A 12,641-nucleotide genomic window follows, 5' to 3' on the forward strand; every position below is an offset into this window, starting at 1 on the left:
ATTTGTAACCTTTGGAATGATCTGAATAACCAAGAAAAATAACCTTCAAACCTGGAGGATCCAACTTATGTCGAGTGTCCTTGGGCACATGAATATAAGCAATGCAGCCAAATGTGCGAAAGTGAGAGACTGTAGGTGTCTTCCCTGTCCAAATTGTTATAGGAATTTTACCAGCAGGTGCAGTAGTTGGAAGATGATTTTGAATAAAAACAACTGTTAGAAGTGCTTTAGTCCAAAACTTTCGAGACAAACCAGAGTGTATAAGCATGCAACGTATAGCATTAAGAATCGTGCGATTTTTGCGCTCAGCAACACCATTTTGCTGAGGAGAATAAGGAACTGTAAACTCATGATGAATACCTTGATCCTTACAGAAGTCATCAAATAGATTGGATACATATTCACCGCCGTTCTCACTGCGAAGCGTCTTTATAGAGAATCCAGTTTGAAGCTCCACACTTATCTTGTATTGTTTAAATATAGATAAAGCCTCAGACTTATGTCGAGGAAGATAGACATGTGTGTACTTGCACAAGACCATGACGATGAAGATCAAGAATTTTGGCAAAATCGGAGTGTGCAAATCGTTGATGCCATAATTTGTAATCTGCATCTCCAGGGGCAGTAACAACATTTGCAACTGTAGCATTCAATGATAGCTCAAATAGATTACCATGTTGAGGAGCCACTGCTATAGTATGCCCGTCTTTCTCTATACGACATTGATTATGATCAAAGCCAACAAACAAACCAAGATCAACTAGACGAGCAACAGAAAGAAGATTTCTTTGCAAATCTGGAACATGAAGAACTCCTCTTAATATTCTAGTGGATGAAACAATCCCCAGATATAAATCACCCACTCCTTTGACTTGACAAGTCGTATCATCCGCAAGGTAAACAAACTTCTTGACAGGAAGAGAATGATAATTGTGAAGCCACTGCAATTGGTATGTCATGTTTCCAGTGGCACCTGAATCAACGATGAATAGAGAACCATCATGAACATGAAGTACCTTTTCTGGAGAGATATCATAATGGATGAAATTGAGCTCCTGATGAGTATGATCATCATCAGTTGTAGTTTGTTGAACAATATAAGCTCGAGAACGTTCTTCATCATATCTGCGTTTATAACAACGACGAGATGGATGATCTGTATGTGCACAATAATCACAAGGAGGAAAACTTTTGGACGAGCGAGGTTGCTTTGTAGTAACTCCATGCTCCTCATCATATTGACGTGCCCAGCAATCAGAAGCCACATGACCTTTCTTATCACAATAAGAACAATGTTTGTTAGGATAAGCAAGACGAGAAGATTTACTACTTGGATTAGGGCGTCCACCCTGCTGAAAACGTGAAGCAGGACGCTTACGAGCAACAAAAGCAGCATCAAAATCCCTTTGTTCCCGAGTGACCAAAACAGCATCAGATTTTTCCAAATGATGCTCATGACGTTGAGAATATTCAATAAGAGATATACATGCTTTGTCAAAGTGGATATCATCCTTGTTAGACAAAATAGTGATGATATTGTCATATAAAGGATCTTTGATGGTATGAAGAAGTTAACAATCTGATTTTTAGCAACAGGAGCGCCGGCAGCACCAAGCTGATTGATAATGTCTTTAAAAGCCTCGATATGAGAGTGCATAGAGGTACCAACCTTATATTGAAGATTCTTCAAACAAGTTTGGAGATATAAAATTTCGGTGACCGATTTCTTCTCAAACGTTGAGATAAGATACTCCCAAATAGCATGAGAGGTTTCCAGATGAAAGACATCCAACATAAGTGAGTCAGGAAGTGCAGACAATATATAATGACGAGCCGCTTTGTCACGACGAATCCAATCAGTATGATCAATTTTCCGTTGTTCAAATAATGGACCATCAGTAATCACAGAATTGTTATTCATCACATCAATAGGTTGAACTGGGCAAGATAGGTCGCCCAAAACAATATCAAATAATTCATCACCTTCAAGAATTAGCATCATCTTTGCTTTCCACCCAGGAAAGCCTTGTCCTTGGAAGAAGGGAACCGAACGTTGGCCAGACGGATATCCGTTAACAATTACGCAATTGGCTATTCCTGTATGTCGAGAGAAAACAAATAAGATGAGATCGCAGAATCTGCAAACCATGATCAAGACGAGCGTAGTTGAGACACATGACAATCAAAATAGGGATATCCACATAAGAACGATGAAAAGTATTGAGTGACTAAAAAGAAAGCCCGAAATAGAGAGGCGTAACGTGCAAGACGAGATGACGTATATAAGAAAAGTGCTATTTCGGTCGAGCAAAGAACGTGAACGATAATAAAACATCGCTAAAAATAGCAAGATGTTTGCTTGTCATAATCAACATCATTAACGAAGACGAGTGATTAATAAACTGTAATTGGGGATTAACAAACTCTAATTAGAAATACAGTTTTAAATAAAGAATCGCAGATTCGAGTAGAATTGCTGTCTTGAATCCTGAACTGTCATAACTTTTGATCCAGAACTCCGATTGACAAGCGGTTTTGACAAGATTCGAGAGCACGACGAGAGCTACGCACCTGGACCTGGTTTTGTACTTATAATTTGAACAAGTTCATGTATCAAATCATCACTTGTGCAAAGAATTCAATCAAGTATAAACAATGAAACAACTTATCTTCCTTGTTGTTGCTACGCATCCATAGCTCTGATACCATGTTGAGAGAGAGAGAGAGAGTACGAGAGAGATACACAAGACATGCTCCCAAAGAATGATTCATATTGATGTAGAGTTAGTATATATAGGTGAGACCCAAGTCAAGTGAGAGATGATATATATAGTTGTAACATGAAGTTCCTCTTTCATTTGCACTTTTCTCCTTCCTTTTCCTTGAGGTATTATAGAGGTCATCCTCAAATCTTCATCATATTTCCATAGTCATGGTAAAGAGGGATCCACTTTAGTAAGATATTCAAAGATTTGTACAAGGGATGATTACACTAACCAACCCTCAGCCAAGATTTCCTCAAGCCGTGCATTTTTCCTTACAAAATCTTTTAGGTTTTTCTTAAAGTGCTATAGAAAAAACATCCACCTTGCATGAACTACCCTACAAATTGCGATGTCGGCAATCAGATGTACAAGTAAGTGTACTTGAGTAGTCAAAATGGAGCGAGGAAAAGTTTCCTCCACCAAACAAACCACCTCAATGGACAATGCTCGAGCCTCTTGCAACGTATTTGGATCAATTTCCTTCAAACTCACAAATCTACCAACATGAAATTGAGAACGATGATTAGTTTTGTCCATAAATTCAAGCGGGTTTACTATGTGATGTATGTAATACATAAACTAAAAAATATGTATAATGTGTACATACCTCGCAAGCTCACCCATATTGTAAATGATATCACACATATCTTTCGAAACACAATGGGATATGCTAGTAGGAAGGATGAATTGTATGTAAATATTCATACATTGTTAATGAGTCTACATAGTTACTCCACTAATTAATATATTTATGGCTATGAAAATCCACCTGAATCATTTTGTGCCAATAGTGAGACTTCAAACCGAATAGTTGCTCCACACCTCTTTTCTTTTTCTTTATGAAGGTTTCCTTGAGGCATCTCATATATCCTGTGGGAGTTCGAAAGCTACATATCTGCTACTTCACCATCTTTTCTTCAGTCCTCATCAACAACATCCAAGGTGCACGCAGTAACTCGATCGTTCCTCTGGGTTCGATGCGTGGCCAAGCTTGTCTCATACATCAAATGCTATGTAAATCCTTCATTACATTGACAAAATCACGAGCCCCAATTAAGTGATCCCATAATGTAGAGGAAACATTCTTGAATATATGCATGGGGTCCAACAGGTGATTGATCTTTTGTATTCCATTCTACATTTTTAATTATTTTGCACTCAAAGGTTTACTTGGCTTTGATTCCTTTTCTTCACTTAAAATAAACTGATAGAGGCCCTTTCCAACAAGAACGCTCATTACATGATGGGTAATATATTATTCTTTTCTAACTTCTAAATAATTGGATTTTCACTATTCTTAATCATTATTATGATATGACTCAATACCAAGAAACAAGAAAAATTTTGGCAATACTTCTCAAAATGTGCACATTAATGAATTGGGTGGTCTTTTTCACTAATTTCTCACAATAATACATATAGGTAAAAAATTATTTAAAGATAAATAGTGTTTCCTTCTTGACAAATACCTTAGAAATTATTGATTTGAATTTTATAACCTATGCACCAAAGAATGCTAGACATAACTAAGGTTACAGTATGTCAATCCAAAACTATGCCCAAAATTACCTTTTATGTTTAAAAACATAGTAGGAGAGTCTTAAAGGGCCAACATGCAAAATATATACTCTTCCACTTTCCTACCAAATCTCATAGCAATATGAGATTTTCATGCAATATCCAAGAAAAAGAGAGAGAACAAGAGAGCTTCCTACTGATTGATAGCTTGCTTGAATCTTTACTCCTCCTTCACTTCAACCTTTAAAATTAGCCTCTCTCAATGGTGCTACTCTAGTACCATATTACGAATCATGTGGTGCGGACTTGCTTGAGCTACTACCCCAAACACACACAATACATAATACAAGAGGAAGTTCATTCAAGAACTAAAAAAGAGAGATAGAGAACAAAATAATTTCTCGCTGGTTTTTTTTCTCTCTCTCTCAAAATACAATGTACACAAAGTATAGATAATATATAATATAAAGGAAAGTTGCTTCCTAATTCAAACTGTGTATACTTAACTGTGCTAACCAACTAGTGCTATGACTATGTTAGTTGTAAGTAAGTGTAACTAACCAAATATAACAATTGGTAAGTAAGTGGCTATGTGAGGATCATAATGACCACCAATATGCTAAGTGTAAACATGTAGACCTATCTAGCCATGTGGTGTTGGAGCTATATATAGCTCACCCTATCTAGATTAGGTCTCACCTATATATATATAGATTGCGATCAATATTATACACTCTTTAGGAGTGTATATGGTGTATCTCTTCTTTCTCTATTGCATCTCTACATATCTTCTCTCTCTACATCTCAACATTGTATTAAAGCTATCACGATTGACTACAACCAATTTCTTAAAGAAGACAATTAGAAAGTATGTCCACGTGGCATCTCTTCTATTCTTGATTCATATTCTTTTTATGCTTAAATTTTATATATTGTGTATGTTATGAATTTTAAGCATAGAAGAAATTCACTCAATCATCATCGATCATCATTTAGATTGCAGATATGTTGAATTGTAGATATGCCTTTTTTGGACACCCTAAAATTTTCTATTTGGTAAACTTTTAAGGAAACACCTTTCTCAAGAAAACTAATTTTTGTGATGTGCTTAGACTTGCAAGCTTTCTCTCTATCAATTCCCTGCTTAATTTGGGGTTTTGTGTCAAAAATTATGTCAGTTCATGTAAACTCGACTTGAAACAAGAAAAAAAATAAGACAATAGCTTTTCATGTAGACTTCTATGACACAGAATTCGTCCCGATCGACTCAATGCTGATTTGGAAAAAATGAATAAGATCGTGTCACAAGAGAGTTGCACTTCGAGGAATATACACTCGGATCTTTTAATAGCACAACAAACACTCAAACATTGAGTCCTTTGGGGTGTTTAGAGAGTCTCTATTTTCTCCACATTGCATATTCTTAAAGAAAGATGCAATATGAGAGATCCTCCTCCATTTAAAATTAATATTTCTCTTCTCAAGAAAGAAAATTTTTGACAGATTTCAAATGTTTGGGTTGATACACATGATGGCCGCAATCTCTTTAAGTTTCTTTGAAGCCATGTGCAATTATCTAGAAGTTTTGGAGTGCATCATACCTTTTTAAGCACAAAACATGGCATTGTCTACATTGGTCTCAAAGATTTATTTTTACTAATATAAGGTCAAAGGTGCAAGCTTTGATTCCAACCTATTTTATCATGGACTCAAGGTCGAAGCCTCTATCTTTACTAGATTGTAAGGAGACTCCTCTCTCAAAATGTCCATTTGATTTTTCTCATCTTCCTCCATACATAACATGTAATAATTCTGATTCCTAAAACCGCATTCTTCATATGAACCTCCTCTTAGGAGGGCAAAAGGATAAATTTCAGAAATAATGGCAATTTTTTAAATTATTATCCCTCTTTCCCCAACCGACTGGTCATCTTTAACACTACCATCATCCTCTTCCTCTTCATCCCTAACACCACCACCTTTAGGAATGAGAGAAACTTCTTTGTCACAACCACCATGGTTGTTAGACAACAAGTTGTTGAGATATCGAGCTCCACTCGTGATACTCCAGGGTGACCGTTGTGTATTTATGTCACCGACTTGTCAGTTGCAGACGCGGTTGGTACACCTCCCATGAATAATAGCTACATGATAGCTATCCTTATCTACTCTAGTTCGTGGCTCAGTTAGTATGCCACCTTAGTTAGTTGAGTTTGGTTTGAGACCCATATATAGGGTTCTTCTATTTCTTTGTATGAGAGTTCTTTTGGCTTACACAACTAAGAAGAGGAAAACTGTTTTCAGCCTCCACCCTTGTGTGTATTCCCCCATTGTAGAGGAGAGGGGAATAGCAAGGGCAATTAAGCTCCTTGTTGGAGCTTGCAGAAGGGCGAAGTCCATGTGTAAGGCCGCGTGCGGGAGGGAGGATCCCCTCCCCTCACACATATAAGCCCTATGCCATGGGAGCTTGGATAAGGGGAGCTAGAAGAGTCGTCAGGTTGTTGGCTCGATGGTAGTAATATTGCTACCGTGAAGGATTGTGGAGTATGGTTGTGAGGAGAAAGGAGCTGCCGCATAAAGCCGTCGTTGCCAGGCAAAGCACCACCTCTAATCATCGACTGCGCTGGGCTGTGAGGTGGGGAGCCGAAGGGTTTTGAGCTGCCGCGTCGTTGCCACAGTCGCCTTCTCTCTTCCACGTGGGCTTCCATGGTACCTCCAGAAGCTTCAGAAGCTTCTTAGGAAGCTTCTAAAGCCTCCTTGGAAGCCCCCCTTCTTATGGGTTTCTATAAGTCCCCTTTTCAAAGTGGGTTTAATAACCCCCCCCCCCCCCCCCCCCCGGGGATTTAAACTACATTCCCATGGGTTTCTCCCCTCCCCCACAAAAATCCCTCTAGAAGGTCTTTTACACCCCTTGCCCCTTTTTTTTCAATCCCCTAAAGTCCATTTAGTACCCCCTTTCCCGTGGATTCCTATCCGAGGCCTTTAGAAAGACTCATTAAGCCCCTTTTCCCCCTTGGATTCCCCACAAGATCCCAATAGCCTGAGTGCTAAACCCCCTTCCCATGGGCCTTCCCTATTGCCCTCTCTAGGCCCTCTCTAGCGGATTCTTGTTACCGAGGATATTTTAAAATTCTCTTCTAATTGCCTTCACAAAGCAAATCTTTTACACCCCTTCTTCATTGAAGTTTAAGGAGGAATCCTATAAAGCCTTCTTAAGGCGGTTCCAAAAGACAGAGAAATTAATCAAGGAGACCGATTCACAAAGGAAGTTTTGCGTGCAAAGGAGACGGCCAAGATCATAAATCTGCGTCCAAGACGAAAAGGCCGAATTCCCGATGGCCCCTAAGAAGGCACAAGGCGCAACCGCAGGAGGATCATCTCCTAACATCCATGTGGATATTTCACCACAAGTTTAGGTTTTTCTTCCTAAATTTGATTAACGTGGTAATATATTTGATTGTGCGTGGATCATTTATGAAACTAGTATGCACTTTTTCGATTGAAATACTTTGGATAAATGAAAAGGAATTTAGCAATTTGTTATATGCATTACAAGTAACAAATTTAGATCAATTAAAGATCATCTTTATAAAGTCGCAATTATTATTGTGCACTTCTATTAGGCATGGAAAGATGAAATTGCATATCGCATTATTAGACATCTCTTCTTTGCAATGATTCATTATAGAAAGTTGCTAATAATCCATAGGAATTTGCAAGGCATGAAATGGTTCTTGAGCTGCGTAACTCTAGTCAATTGGTATAAATATCATTTCAATTGCATAATTGTTAGAAAAGGCTGCATGGTTCAAACATAAAACCCTAAAGCTTAGTAGCATGAAACTTGATTGCATGTTATAGAAGGATCACTAGGAATTATGCCATAACTTAACTTACACTTTGATCCTAGTTGGAAAAGTTAGGGATTGTAAAACTACTCATACATAGACAATACGTCATGTGGTTACGAAAATGGTATGGTAAATATATTCAAGAATAGACAAGTAAATTGGTTTAAATCTAAACACCTAAAAACTGCGAGGGACTCGTTTAGGAAGGGTTAATTCAATGTAACATATCCCAAAGAGCTAACTAGGATTTAACACATTGAGGACGTGACCTAGTTGCTCTTATTGTGAAAGTTGGAATACTTATACCCTAAAGACTTGCCCTCATTCACGGAATGTAGGGACAATAGGACGTACTTGCAAGAGACGATCTAGGATTTCTACCCTGAGGATCGCTCGCTAAAAAGATCAAACTCGGTTTGAATTTGGAACCTTAGGACCGACAATATTGGCCTAGTGCAATCAGGAACGAATTGTTATAAAGACACCCTAACCCTATTTCCTATCTGATCATGATTTGATGCCATTCGATGGGTAAAATTGTCCCATGGATTAGATGTGACACTCGTGTAACAAGTTGCAGAGTCGCATGACCTTGTGATTTGATCACAAGGGAATGGCCAATTCCTCGAAATGAGATTGGCAAATTTTTACGCAAGTTTATCTTGCAAGAGGATAAATAATCGTCCTGATATAGTACCTTTGTTGGGTAAAGTGACCAAGAATACGGGGATTAGATATTTTCTTGGAAGAAAAAGAACAATCAGTAAATTGGAGTAACATATGTACTGCTATTTGAACTTAAGGTATTGATTCAGTCGAATTAATAGGGTACAACCCTAACCCAAGGATATAGGGTTAATAAATAAAACCCTTGGGGATCTTGCCAAGTCGCAATTGATCCCGGATCGAGTGCCGGATGCATTTGGAAAGAAGAATTCGCTCCTTAGTAGTTGGGCAAAAATAAGGACCAATGGAAATGATTGTGCTTGTAACACTTTTAAGAGCACTATTTTTCTTTGTTTGCTCAAAGAATGAAAGGATGAAAATATATCTAATGCTTCAGGTTGAAGGCTTGAAGGGAGAGGCAGCTTCAGTTACCCCCGACTGCCTGCTTGACCCTAACCAAGGGGGTTGTTAACCGCACCGGGAAGGTGGACCGAACCCGCCACGAGAGATCTCTCCATTGAGCGCTACTTGGAGCAAGAGAAAGCTTGGGTGGCAGAGGGGGCTCTGGCCATAAATCCTTCGCCTTCCGGGCCCTGCACAAGAGGCCAACGTAACTCGGGATTGGATCTTGAGGCCTGCATACTAGTCTACGGGCGGAATCTTGGATTAGTAATCCCTGTAGATTGCTTGATAGCCTTCGGGCAGATTATGGATAAGCCTAGGGGATGGACTTTATAAATGTATTTCAAAGATAATGTGATAAGCTATTGAAAAGGAACTTGTTTGACATTGTTTTTCTATGTCAAGTGCTATGATTACGTGAAGGAACTGGTGCCTAAATGACTAGTTAAGGAAGCTATATGATGCATGTACAACTAAATGTAGTAGGTAATTAGATAACTAAAACAACCTAAGGAAAGTACGGTGGATGAGGCCATGGGTCCGACCTACGAATGGGTGGTCTCGGTTGGTCGGGAACTTTTCTCAATCATGATGAACAGCAAGAAGATCATTTTCAAAGAACACGAACAGTAAGGGCGCTGACCTAGAGTCTAAGTTATAATAATCTCGATTTACTCTATTTTAGGGGAACGAAATGGGACTATGCCTTATCTTTGAACCAAGTGCAGCGTGAATCCACTTTGGACTTGGTGTTTCTGCGTAAAGTAGTTTGCTCGGGTTTGATGCTATTTCCGTTTAGGAAATGACCATTAGAAAAAACCCTGATTCAGGTCGGGTCTTAAGTGGGAACGGCCATTATACTTCCGCTACGTGGTAGACCTGGAAAGTCCTAGATCGCAAACACTATAACATTCCATGGGAGTGCCGGGTGGAGCTTTCTAGACATCCTTTCCGATGGACTGCTAAGACGTGTCCTGAAGATAACAAGTGGACACATTACAGTTGGTATCAGAGAAAACCAACAAAGGATTTGTTTTTATGAAATCTTAATAAGATGAAGTAAAGAAAATGTTGTTATTCCAAACATTTCCTTACTTTCAATGCTGTCTTGCAGAATTATGAAGCATGAAATAGGTTTTTAGTGTTCCGAGTCATGTTTATGACTGCGATGCATTCCTCGGATTATCAACAAAGGGTTGAGATGATGAACATCCTACAGCGTATCTATAATCCATCGCCTTTGTACGTGGAAGAGAAGATGGACGGGTGCCTCTGGAATCTACTATATAGCTGCCCACCGGTTTGCATACCTTCATACCAACCTAAAGAGGATCAAGTGCTTGGAAGACCTGAAAGTCGTGAACCTGTTTATTTTTGTGGAGTCTCACGTAAACTCAACTTTACATACTCGAGGTCGGAGGGTTGAGTTAAACTCATATGTTTTATGAGGAAGTGACCCATGTAATTCCCACCGACAGGATCAAAGTGTTGGGGCGCTATGAGAATAATGGGTTCCAAAGGAAATGATACCCTGATCTTCCAATGACTTATCAATTCCTGAAGATCCATGACCCGAAACCATACTATTATCCAGTTCTCGTAGATAAATGTAATACAACATTATTCTCCCTAAACTAAATGTAAACATTTGCCCTATGATGCAAAGGAAATGTTGTATTTCGAAAGGGCTATGCCCATATAAATGCAATAAGACTTCTTTTTATCAATGTCTGTTTTGTTCATGAGAATTGATAAGAAATTAAGTGGTTAGATTGCTTGGTTGAGAGCTGATATGGAGATGAAATATAAATCATAGCGATTAATGAGTAATAACGTTAAGAAACCTTTATACAGGCATAACCCCAGGTACAGTTTCCCAGTTTGCCTCCTACATCAAGTACTCTTGTAATCCAGGAGAAGAAGTTTCTTTTCAAGCAGATTAAGTCGCCCGAATTCGATGGGAAAGGCAGGTTCGTCCAAGCAGATGCTGAAATTTGGATTGAATCCATGGAGGATTACTTTGAAGCAGTCGATATTGCACCTGCCAACCAGGCTATGCTCGCCAAGCTAAAGCTCACTTGCGAAGCCAGGCTTTGGTGGAAGCAATGGTGCAGAGATCAAGGGATCGCGTAAGGATCTGTTACCTGGGAGAAGCTAAAGAAAGCCATGCAGGGAAGATACTTACCACCTACATATTGCACATAGAAAATAAATGAGTTCTACGAGCTAAAATAGCTGGGACTCACTCTTGACGCATACTATTCTAAATTCATCTCACTTCTTAAGTATGGGCCATAGATGGACATGACGTAGCAGGTGTCAAAATTTTGTGCTAGTTTAAATCCACCAGTGAATACCTGTCTCGAATCTATACGCCCATCAGATCTTCAGGATGCACTCATTCGAGCTGCCCCTATAATTCAGGAGGTGCAGGCTAGACCAAGAGGTAACAAAACTTGGTCTTATAATGACCCGAACAGAGAAACATTTAGGCCTCAAATGAAGAGAGTTCAAGGTCAGAATCAAGGACAAAGAAAGGAAGCAAGGACTAATAATGTCAATAACTTTGTTCCTACTCAAAGAAATGGCCGAAACCTCCATTGTTTCCACTGCAACAAGTCGTTCATTTCAAGAGGCAATGTCCCAAGCTTGGAGAAGGACATCACCAAGCACCTTTCCAAGGAACTCGCCATGGCCAGGAAACCACTACCCGAGGCAGAGGAAGAACCACCTGCGTTGCCAATAGGCAAATGTGCAAAGAAGAAGAAAATCTGACCATGGAAGCGGAGTTTGAAAGGGCGACAGTCCATGCCTCTCTTCACAAGAAAGGGCCGAATCGCCAGTTCTCGGTGATTCAGACACCGTCCCACTATCAAGGTAAAGGTTTCAAGACCTTGATTGATTGTGGCTGTACAGATTCTTTTATCTCACTAGCTTGTGCAAAAATATTAGGAATAGCCACAGTAGAAGCACCTATCTTGCTTGTGGAATTGACAAATGGTCATGAGGTCACTTATACCAGGCAAACTGCTAAGGTGGAATTCTTTCTGGGAGGAAATATAACTTTGGTCAAATTCAGAGTCATGAATTTATGTATCCATGAGTGTCTACTTGGAATGGATTGGCTTAAACCTAATGACGCCCACATTCATTGTGGAAATGGTCAAATTTCCTTTGAGAACTCTGAAGCGGATTTAGTCACAACTCAAGGTGAGACTGGAGTGCCAAAAATTCAATTGGCCAAGGCATATTGGATTATAAAGAGAGTCAGAAAAGGACTACCTGTCTACTTGATTAAGCTCAACAAGTTAGATCAGAAACAGGAGTTTAGTGTAGGACCTTCATGGCTAAAGGAATACACGGACGTATTTCTTGAAGAATTAACAAAACTTCCACCTCAAAGAGAAATGGATCATGAGATCAAGCTAGTGCTAGGAGC

This window comes from Lygodium microphyllum, unplaced genomic scaffold (genome assembly GCF_053477565.2).
Source record: "Lygodium microphyllum isolate KBCC unplaced genomic scaffold, Lygodium_microphyllum_v1.1.10 scaffold_31, whole genome shotgun sequence".
NCBI classification, from domain to species: Eukaryota; Viridiplantae; Streptophyta; class Polypodiopsida; order Schizaeales; family Lygodiaceae; genus Lygodium; species Lygodium microphyllum.